The 11,828-nt window shown below is 40.3% G+C and overlaps 1 pseudogene; it reads right to left on the bottom strand.

The window, feature by feature from the left end:
• Nucleotides 1-411: 411 nt before the first annotated feature.
• On the bottom strand, nucleotides 412-1,094 carry LOC121445042 (annotated as a pseudogene).
• Nucleotides 1,095-11,828: the final 10,734 nt, after the last annotated feature.

The raw sequence follows: 11,828 nt of genomic DNA, 5'->3' as shown, positions 1-11,828 counted from the left end.
TCACTAGCTACCTAATGCCTGTCCCCAACTCCTGCTCCTGAGGAGCAAACTTGCAGTCTTAAAAAAAAATCCCCAGTTTTTTTTTTCGTTTCTTCCACTTGAAAAATAATCTTACTTTAAAAATTTTGGTCTATTATTCTACATTGATGTTAGTTACTCCTTTTCTTTAGCTAGTGTTTCTTTTATTTAGTTTTTTCCTTTGTTTTTACAAGTTTTGTTTTTATTTGTAGCGATGATTGTTTGCTGACCTCTTCAAATGTGATGCACACAATCCCAGTGCAGTAATTGATCACATGAGATACACATACCATGTGTTCATCCTTATTATCTCACAACAGCCAGGACCCACACTAGCTTCTCATTTTTGCAAAACATCAAAGACTGGTATCTGTGGCCTCCATCAATTCAACTTTACTTAATCTTGAAAGCCTTCTTTGCCTTTTCAATTATTTTCTCATCATAGGGAGGCTTTCTCTGGGTGCCAGGCTGTAGGAACTTCTTCACAATGGGCAGGCTGCTGATTCTGCTCTTCAGGGCCTTCAGCAGGAGAAAGGAGTCAGAAGGCTGGAGTCAAGCTGTTCGACATAGGGAAGAAGTTCCAGCAGGTGAATGTCCACCCTGGTCAGCCTGTTGCCAACAAAAGCTCTTCAAGACTTTTTCATAGGCAGGCAAGTACCGTGTTTTGGTCCTGTCTTGTGTCAAGGAAATCTTGGCTTCTTTTTCATCTGGTGGACATAGTGCCAGCTGCATGGTCATTTCAGTCAGATCTAAAATACCCTCTGTATACAAGTCAACCGGGGCTCTCTCCTTTGCGTCCGTCCCATAGAGGTTGTATTTGGTGGCAATGTAGTTAAGAATTGCTCTGCTCTGTACCAGTATCATCCCATCAGTCTCCACCATGGGCAGTTGCTAAAACATCAAACACCCATCTTTAATTAACTCTTCCAAATCTTCTGAAGTTTCCAGATACTTCTATTCAAACTCCACCCCTGCATTAGCCAGGAGTCACTTTATGCACTCCATTCTTCTGCTGGCTTGCTGTGCGCATGCACGTGGAGGGCATTGAAGTAGTAAAGCATGGGCCTCCCAGTCATGGCTGCAACTGTTGTTTCACTAACTGTGAGAGTACAGTCTTCCTCTCTACTCAGCGCCCCAACTCCTGCTCCTGAGGAGCATGTTACTAGGTACATCTCTGACTCTTTGTTCTCTCCACCTCCAGTCATCCGTAAGGACTACATGTTCTCATCATCATAATTTGCCTCACTTCAAGTCTAAAAGAAATAGAGCCATCTGACAATGGAATAAAGCCATTGAAAACACGAGTCAAAATAAATGTTTTAGCCATTGAGTTGTTTTTCTCCAGTGTTTTGTCACAAATGAGACAGGAAGATTTTAAGAGCCAGAGGACTGGAGTGAAATAGTGTCTTCATTGTGCTCAGGAACTCACAGCGGCTAAGGTAGTCTGCACAAGACCTGTACAAGATCAAGGCAATCAACATTCTAGCATGGGGAGGGAAGGGAGCCTCCTCTCACAACTGAAGGGCTATTGATAGTTAATGGCCTCTGGGGAAGGGGGAGTCTGTTCTCTTTGAGGGGCCCTACACCTGTGAGTAGGTGCATAAATTGGACTTAATTTTCTTAAGAAGAGTGTGAGAAATCAGGGGCAGATAGGGGAGGCGCTGTGGGGAGGAGAAAGAGGTAAATAAGATCAAAATATATTCTGTGAAATTCTCAAAGGATTAATAAAACATTATATTACACAGTCCTTTAACCCCAGCACTCAAGAGGCAAGGGCAGATGGATCTCTGTGTGGTCAAGACTAACCTGATCTATATTTAGAGAGCTTCAGGCCAGCTAGGGCAATATAGTGGGACTCTGTTTCAAACACAAATAACAACTATCTCATTAATACAGTTAGTTACCCACACGTTAGCATCTGTCAAAGAAAAAAATAACTCAATACTAACTTTCAAAAGGGATTAACCTCTATATAAAACAACAGAACACTGAATTTCAAAACATTGATTTAGTATCTTTAGCTGTATGCTGTTGTCAGATACTTTTGTTTATTTGCATAACATTTATTGTAAAGTCTTTAGAATAATAACAAAAATCATATTGCAAAGGAGGGCTTTGATCAAGATAGGAAGTAAGCAATTTATAATACTTCTTGCTGTGCCTGGGTGACATATGCAGCAATCTTGGCTCTGATTTAAGAGCTTGCCTCTGACTATTGGCCAAGTAGACCTGAGTCTACTTGGAGGGATCTAAGGGATCTAATCTACTTACCCTGTGTGTGTGTGTGTGTGTGTGTGTGCATAAGAACAATGGAAGAAAAAGAGGCCATGAATTTGAGTAAGGGGGTTGGTACATGATAGGGGTTGGAAGAAAGAAAGGGGGAAATGATGTAATTACATTATAATCTCAAAAAATATACTTAAATTTAGGAAAACAACACATAGTGCTCTTTTTTTAATGTATCTGAATGATTAAGAACACAGGCCTGTTGGCCTGTGTCATCCTTGGGGGGTCCCAGCTCAGCTCTGGCTACCCTGGGCTCTCTGCTGTACATATTCAAGACTAGTTTTTATTCCTTGTGAAGATGATATACTATTTTTGTTAAGCGTGTCTGTATTTATGTGTGAGGAGCTGCTGGCTTGCTGTGCTCATGCACGTGGAGAGCTGGTGCCCAGAGACTGACAGCCTGATGCTCCCTCCCTGCCCTTGCCTGGGGAAGCCCATTGGGGGTCCTGGCTTCTGAGGGGCACCTGTCCCGTCCCTCCCCTCCCCCTACACTTGTTCCAGCTCTTTAAAATAGTTTGTGTGAAGGGGAAAGTGCAGTTCAGTAATAAACGGTGTCGACTCTGTGGGGAAAAAAAAGAACACAGGCCTGTGGGGATAGAGAAATGAGTGGCTCAGCAGTACAAAACTATGTACCATTTTTGTACAGGACCTGAGTTTAGTTTCCAGCAGCCACGTCAGGCAGCTCACAACCACCTATAATTCTGAGTGCAAGGGATCTGACACCCTCTTCCGGCCTCCAAAGGCACTATATTCATATATGTGTGAATGCATGCAGTCACGCACATGTATACACACACATTCAAATAAAATCTTTAAAAATGTGGCTAGGACTTACTTAAAAGCTGGACCTTCTGTTTGCTGAATGTATAATTTTAGGCTAATCAAATTTAACATCTTTAAGTTGCAGCAAAAGTATCTTTTATAAGATTGAATTTCAAAGTGATAATCTATGTGAAAAGTGAACTTACTTTACCTGAAACAAATTTGTATCAATATTTAGTTCAGTATTATAATTTTTCATGGTACAAATTTGTCAGTGTGGTGATTTTTTTAACTCTTTCTTTCTTTCTTTCTTTCTTTATTTAAGATTTCTGTCTCTTCCCCTCCACCGCCTCCCATTTCCCTCCCCCAATCAACTCCCCCACCCTCGTCAGCCCAAAGAGCAATCAGGGTTCCCTGCCCTGTGGGAAGTCCAAGGACCACCCACCTCCATCCAGGTCTAGTAAGGTGAGCATCCAAACTGCCTAGGCTCCCACAAAGCCAGTACGTGCAGTAGGATCAAAAACCCATTGCCATTGTTCTTGAGTTCTCAGTAGTCCTCATTGTCCGCTATGTTCAGCGAGTCTGGTTTTATCCCAGGCTTTTTCAGACCCAGGCCAGCTGGCCTTGGTGAGTTACCAATAGAACATCCCCATTGTCTCAGTGTGTGGGTGTACCCCTCGCGGTCCTGAGTTCCTTGCTCGTGCTCTCTTTCCTTCTGCTCCTGATTTGGACCTTGAGATTTCAGTCCAGTGTTCCAATGTGGGTGGGTCTCTGTCTCCTTTCCTAGCCTGATGAAGGTTAATATTTAATCTAGCACTTGGGATGCAGAGACAGGTAGATTTCTATACATTCAAGACCCACCTGATCTACACGGTAAGTTTTAGGACTACACAGTGAAGATTTTGTCTCAAAACAAAACAAACAACTCAAAGCACAATCTTAAAGCGATTATGCTAGCAAAGGTTAGTTTGGAGGACCGTGCTAAAATGGTTAAGAGTGAATAAATTTATCATAATAGTTGGGTGAGCAATATTCCAGTTTCCCAGACGCTTGCCTGATTTTGAGTACTAAGAGCCATATATCCCAGGAGTCTGTCTAGATAGAATGGGATGTAGATGGCAATCATACCTCTAATGCACATTTCTAGCTGGAATTGTTGTTTACTAATATTATTTCCATGTCTATAATTTTTATTTGTGATTTCTTCTTTTCCTTTATTGAAAAAATTCATACAACATATTCTGACCCCAGTTTTCCCTCCTCTAACTATTTCCAGTTCCACCTCAACTCCCTATGCATCCAACTCCATGCCCTTTCTTTCTTGATGTCTATAATTTTTAATGGAGCAACTTTTGAATCAATTTTCAAAACACATAAAACTCTCAGTGTGTTTACTTCAAGAATGTAAATATTTATCTTGGAATGAGATAATGAAGTGTCTGAGGCAGAATATTTTTTTTACCAACCTCATTTAATTCTGAGTATCTTGTATAAGTCACACAAGAAAAGGATTTTGCCTATAGCTTAGTCTAGGTTGAATGTCTCTTAGAATACAAGATGAAGAATGATCTATAAAGATTTTCATAAGGTCATATCACATGCCACAGAACTCAGGCTGATAAACTGATCAGCTGAACTCTCAAGTTGGTTTCTCAACACTGGTGTGTCTCATAGTCTGTGATATAATTATCTGCCCCCTTTTGGTTTTGATATTATTTTTAGTATACAGGACCATGTGTATACTGAGTTGGTACCTTTAGCTCTTTTTCCTACCACTGTCTATGTAGTTAATAAATCATAAATCTAAAAGTAGTTAATGCAATATGTTGGTCAAATAAGTCAGGACTTTGCTTTGGCTCTTGTCTTATGTCTGCTTGAGAATATATCTTTAAGAAGCCTTCTGTTTTCTTTATCATTTTTATGACAGTACTAAAGGATTGGGGGCAGCTGGTTCTTTATCACATTACATTCTAGCACAAATGCTAGATCTGCAGATGGCTCTTTTATGTTCTGGCCCTGGACTGCTAGGAATGCATGTTTATGTTTTAGTAAAATGTAACACATTTGAAACCTTTTAGTGCCTTCAGAACAACTGATCTCCTTGTGAGAAAGTTGGGTAACAGAGAAACCCATTAATCTCACAAGGACTCTGTGAGACAATATTCAGTGACTGAAAAATATTTCATAGTAAAATTATAATAAAAACGTTTGTATAATTTACAAACTAGAAGTAGTTCTATGCCTAATTCCATGATAGAAATTTGTTTTTATGCATCCAATATAACAAGAACATTATAGCAGTATTATTTTAGAATAGCAGAAAGAAATGTTCACTAACAGAATGCACATAAAGTATGTAGTGTCTCCATATAATATGAATTTTAATTCTTATTTTGCTGATTTCAGTATTCAAATCCCTATGAGTATTTAAAATGAAGAACATGTATGTGAGGGAAGATTACCCTAGCTTGAAATTTCTGTAATTTTAAAAGTACTTCATATTTTGGAAGGAGTTCAGATTTACAGGAAATTTGCAAAGATAGTACAGATAATTCCTGTACACCCTTCCTTAAATTGTGACTAACATCACTACTTTGTATCAGCAGGACACATTTATGAAAACTAAGAAACCAACATGTGTACATATTCTATGGTGGTATGAAAGAAAATTATTCCCAAAGGATGTAACACTAATAGGAGGTGGGCCTTGTTGAAGTAGGTGTGGTCTTGTTGGAGGAAGTGTGTCGTTGTGGGAGTGGGCTTTGAGATCTCATATATGCTCAAGCCACATCCAGTGAGACAGACCAGTTCCTGCTGCTTGTGAGTCAAGATGTAAGAACTGTCAGCTCCTTCCCCAGGACTGTCTGCTTTGTCTCCCACCATAATAATGAACTGTAAGCAAGCCACCACAGTTAAATGTTTTCCTTTATAGGAGCTGCCATGGTCCTGGTGTCTCTTCACAGGAATGGAAACCCTAAGACATAGCCCTAATTAAATTCTAGCCTTTTCTTTTTACCTACTAGTGTATTTTTCATGTTTCAGAATCCAAACCAGGAAGCCATATTGTATTTGTTAGATGTGTCTACCAGTTTCCTTATGTCTGTAACTGTCTTTCCTTGTTGCTCATGATACTGACAATTAGGAAGAGTACTAGACTTATAACTAGAGTTATGAGGAATTTGTTGACTGTCCTTCAATTTGGGTTTATTTGGTTTCTTTCTTGGTTAATAAAACTATGGCTAAGAGGCACATCATATTGGAAGTGAATGGAATCTGCACGATATTAGTGGTGTTAGCCTTGTTCACTAGCTTGTGGTACTATTTGTTTAGTTTATGCAATGGAAAGTTATTATTTTCCTCTTCTGGTGCATTCTTTTTTAGAATGACCTCACTACACGCAACCCAAATTGAAAATGTGGAGGTGGCAGGCTACCCACCCAGAGCGGTGAGTGCCTGCCTACTGGGCAGGCCTCAGGGTCCCCTGTAAGGGAGCCTGGCACCTTCAGCTCCAGAGCCAGGCTTTCTGCGCGCTCCTGGATACCATCCCCCCCTTGCTCCACTCATCCTGTTGGCCCTGGATCATTGGGCTACCTGCGGCCCTGTTTAGTTGCTGAGGAATCCCATCAGGACGGGTGAGTGTGTGCTATCCAGGGGCGGACTGTCCTGGAAGAGAGCATAAACCCCCTCCCCAAGCTCCTTCTGCAGGGCTATCTTTCTTTCGCACGACCCAAACCCTGCCCTGCTGTATGCTAGGACCAGTGCTCAAGTACAGTTTCAAGCTCCTAAACTAAGGCGACCCACCCAGAGCGGTGAGTGCCTGCCTACCGGGCAGGACTCAGGGTCCCCTGTAAGGGAGCCGGGCACCTTCAGCTCCGGCGCCAGGCTTCCTGCGCGCTTCTGGATACCACTTCCCCCCCCCCTTGCTCCATTCATCCTGTTGGCCCTGGATCATTGGGCTACCTGCGGCCCTGTTTAGTTGCTGAGGAATCCCATTGGGACAGGAAAGGTTCCTGATTCTACACTGAAGAGATATACCCAGAGAGTCAATCACAGCAAAGACTGGACCAAGACACCAGGCCTCTCCTGGCTCCATTTGAAGGAAGAGATGGGAAGGCGCCAATACAAGAATTCCTCCAACAACCTGAAAGGCAACATGACACCACCAGAAACCAGGGATCCCGAAATAAGAAGAATTGTACACCCTACTCCTGAAGAAATAGAAGAAATCGACTCAAAAGTGAACTATATGAAAATAATAGAAGACCTTAAACAGGAGGTGAAAAACTGCCATAAACAATTAGAGATTACAAACAAAAAGGTAGAGGAAATGAATAAATCGCTCAAAGACACACAAGAAAACCAAGAGAAACAAGAAAAAGCAATCAAACAGGTTAGGGAAGCGGTTCAAGACATGAAGAATGAAATGGAAGCAATGAAGAAAGCACAAACTGAGGGAAGAATGGAGATGGAAAATCTGGGTAAACGAACAGGAACGACAGAGACAAGTACTAACAACAGATTACAAGAGGTAGAAGAAAGAATGTCAGACACTGAAGATACCATAGAGAAAATAAACACACTGATCAAAGAAAACAGCAAAACCAACAAATTCTCATCACAAAACATTCAGGAAATATGGGACACAATAAAAAGACCAAACCTAAGAATAATTGGAGTAGAAGAAGGAGAAGAAGTGCAGCTCAACCGTACAGAAAATATACTTAATAAAATTATAGAAGAAAACTTTCCCAACCTGAAGAAAGAGGTACCTATGAAGGTTCAAGAAGCATACAGAACACCAAATAGGCTGGATCAAAAAAAACATCCCCTCGCCATATAATAATCAAAACACAAAATATACAGAATAAAGAAAGAATATTAAGAGCCGCAAAGGAAAAAGGCCAAGTTACTTATAAAGGTAAACCTATCAGACTTACACCTGACTTCTCTATGGAAACCATGAAAGCCAGAAGGTCCTGGATAGATGTACTGCAAAAACTAAGAGATCATGGATGCAAGCCCAGACTACTATATCCAGCCAAGCTTTCGTTCACTATAAATAGAGAAAACAAAATTTTCCAGGATAAAAACAAATTTAAACAATACGTAGCCACAAATCCAGCCTTACAGAAAATTATAGAAGGAAAATCACTAACCAAGGAGTCAAACAATGCCCACAATAACTCAGTCATCTAGAGACCTTTCACCAGCGCAACTCAAAGAAGGGAAACACACAAACTCTACTACTAAAAAAGTGATCGGAGTTAACAACCACTGGTCATTAATATCACTTAATGTCAATGGGCTCAACTCACCTATAAAAAGGCACAGGCTAAGGGATTGGATACGAAAACAGGATCCAACATTCTGCTGTCTACAAGAAACACACCTCAACCAGAAAGACAGGCACCTACTCAGAGTAAAGGGCTGGGAAAAGGCTTATCAAGCAAATGGACCTAAGAAACAAGCAGGTGTGGCCATACTAATTTCTAACAAACTGGACTTCAAACTTAAATCAATCAGAAGAGATGGAGAGGGACATTTTATACTCATAACAGGAACAATTCATCAGGATGAAGTCTCAATCCTGAATATCTACGCCCCTAATATAAAAGCACCCATGTATGTAAAAGAAACATTACTAAAACTCAAGGCAGCCATCAAACCACACACACTAATAGTAGGAGACTTCAACACTCCTCTCTCACCAATGGACAGGTCAATCAAACAGAAACCTAACAGAGAAATTAGAGAATTAATGGAGGTAATGAATCAAATGGACTTAACAGACATCTATAGATTATTCCACCCGAAGAGGAAAGAATATACCTTCTTCTCTGCAGCTCATGGAACCTTCTCGAAAATTGACCACATACTCGGTAGCAAAGCTAACTTACACAGTTACAAAAAAATATTAGTAACCATTTGTGTCTTATCAGATGACCATGGATTAAAGTTAGAATTCAACAACAATGCTACCCCCAGAAAGCCTACAAACTCATGGAAACTGAACAGTCAACTACTGAACCATACCTGGATTAAGGAAGAAATAAAGAAAGAAATTAAAGTCTTCCTTGAATTCAATGAAAATAAAGAAACAACATACTCGAACTTATGGGACACTATGAAAGCAGTCCTGAGAGGAAAGTTCATAGCACTAAGTGCCCACTTAAAGAAAACAGAGAAAGCTCATATTGAAGACTTAACAGCCCACCTGAAAGCTCTAGAAAAAAAAAGAAGCAGACTCACCTGTTGCAATACCGAGCGGCGGGCTGTGTCCCGCCACCCGGCTAGCTTTACCCGAAATAATTACACGGAAACTGTATTCTTTTAAACACTGCCTCACCCATTAGTTTCAGTTTCTTATTGGCTAGCTTTTACATATTGATCTAACCCATTTCTATTAATCTGTGTAGCCCACGAGCTGGCTTACCAGGAATGATCTTAACCTGCGTCTGTCTGGAGTGGGAGAATCACGGCGACTCCCTGATTCAGCTTCTTTCTCCCAGCATTCCATTCTGTTTACTCCGCCTACCTAAGGGTTGGCCTATCAAATGGGTCTAGGCAGTTTCTTTATTAATAAGAAATCACTCCCACATCACTCACCTAGGAGGAGTAGAAGATTGGAAATAATCAAATTGAGGGCTGAAATCAACAAAATAGAAACACAGAAAACAATCCAAAGAATCAATGAAACAAAAAGCTGGTTCCTGGAGAAAATCAACAAGATTGATAAACCCCTATCCAAACTAATCAAACGGCAGAGAGAGAATACGCAAATTAATAAGATCAGAAATGAAAAGGGGGACATAACCACAGACACAGAGGAAATTCAGAGAATCATCAGATCTTATTACAAAAGCCCGTATAAAACGAAACTGGAAAATGTAAAAGAAATGGACACTTTTTTAGATAAATACCATATACCAAAGTTACACCAGGACCAGGTGAACAATCTAAACAGACCTGTTGGTCGCGAAGAATTAGAAGCTGTTATCAAAAACCTCCCTACCAAAAAAAGCCCAGGACCAGATGGTTTCAATGCGGAATTCTACCAGAACTTCCAAGAAGAACTAATACCTATACTCCTTAATGTATTCCACAATATAGAAACAGAAGGGTCATTACCTAATTCCTTTAATGAAGCTACAGTTACTCTGATACCAAAACCACACAAAGACTCAACCAGGAAAGAGAATTACAGGCCAATCTCACTCATGAACATTGACGCAAAAATCCTCAACAAAATACTGGCAGACCGAATCCAAGAACACATCCGAAATATTATCCATTATGATCAAGTAGGCTTCATTCCTGAGATGCAGGTCTGGTTCAACATACGAAAATCTATCAATGTAATCCAGCATATAAATAAACTGAAAGAAAATAACCATATGATCATCTCATTAGATGCTGAAAAAGCATTCGACAAAATTCAACATCCATTTATGTTAAAAGTCTTGGAGAGATTAGGGATACAAGGGTCATACCTAAATATAATAAAAGCTATATACAGCAAGCCGACAGCTAACATCAAATTAAACGGAGAGAAACTCAAAGCCATCCCGCTTAACTCAGGAACACGACAAGGATGTCCACTCTTGCCATACCTCTTCAATATAGTATTTGAAGTTCTAGCAATAGCAATAAGACAACATAATGGGATCAAGGGGATTCGAATTGGAAAGGAAGAAGTTAAACTTTCGTTATTTGCAGATGATATGATAGTGTACTTAAGCGACCCCCAAAACTCCACCAAAGAACTTTTACAGCTGATAAACAGCTTTAGTAATGTGGCAGGATACAAGATCAACTCCAAAAAATCAGTCGCCCTCTTATACACAAAGGATAGGGAAGCAGAGAGGGAAATCAGAGAAGCTTCACCATACACGATAGCCACAAACAGCATAAAATATCTTGGGGTAAATCTAACCAAGGAAGTGAAAGATCTATTTGACAAGAACTTTAAGGCATTGAAGAAAGAAATTGAAGAGGATACCAAAAAATGGATGGATCTACCTTGCTCTTGGATTGGGAGGATCAACATAGTAAAAATGGCAATTCTACCTAAGGCAATTTATAGATTCAATGCAATCCCCATCAAGATCCCATCAAAGTTCTTCACAGATCTGGAGAGGACAATAATCAACTTTATATGGAAAAACAAAAAACCCAGGATAGCCAAAACAATCCTATACAATAAAGGATCTTCTGGAGGCATTACCATCCCTGACTTCAAACTCTATTACAGAGCTACAGTAATGAAAACAGTGTGGTACTGGCATAAAAACAGAGAAGTCGACCAATGGAATCGTATAGAAGACCCGGATTTTAACCCACAAACCTATGAACACCTCATTTTTGATAAAGGAGCTAAAAGTATACAATGGAAGAAAGAGAGCATCTTCAATAAATGGTGCTGGCACAACTGGATGTCAACCTGTAGAAGAATGAAAATAGACCAACATCTTTCACCGTGCACATGGATTAAAGACCTCAATATCAGTCCGAACACACTGAACCTGATAGAAGAGAAAGTGGGAAATACCCTACAACAGATGGGCACAGGAGATCGCTTCCTATGTATAACCCCAGAAGCACAGACATTAAGGGCAACATTGAATAAATGGGACCTACTAAAACTGAGAAGCTTCTGCAAAGCAAAGGACACTGTCACTAAGACACAAAGGCAACCTACTGACTGGGAGAAGATCTTCACCAACCCCGCAACAGACAAAGGTCTGATCTCCAAAATATATAGA

Source organism: Microtus oregoni, unplaced genomic scaffold (assembly GCF_018167655.1).
Source record: "Microtus oregoni isolate MIOR12 unplaced genomic scaffold, Mior012 000153F_ref0000387, whole genome shotgun sequence".
Taxonomy (NCBI): domain Eukaryota; kingdom Metazoa; phylum Chordata; class Mammalia; order Rodentia; family Cricetidae; genus Microtus; species Microtus oregoni.
Note: the sequence above shows the minus strand (reverse complement) of the source record. Positions and strands in the feature narration are given on the sequence as shown.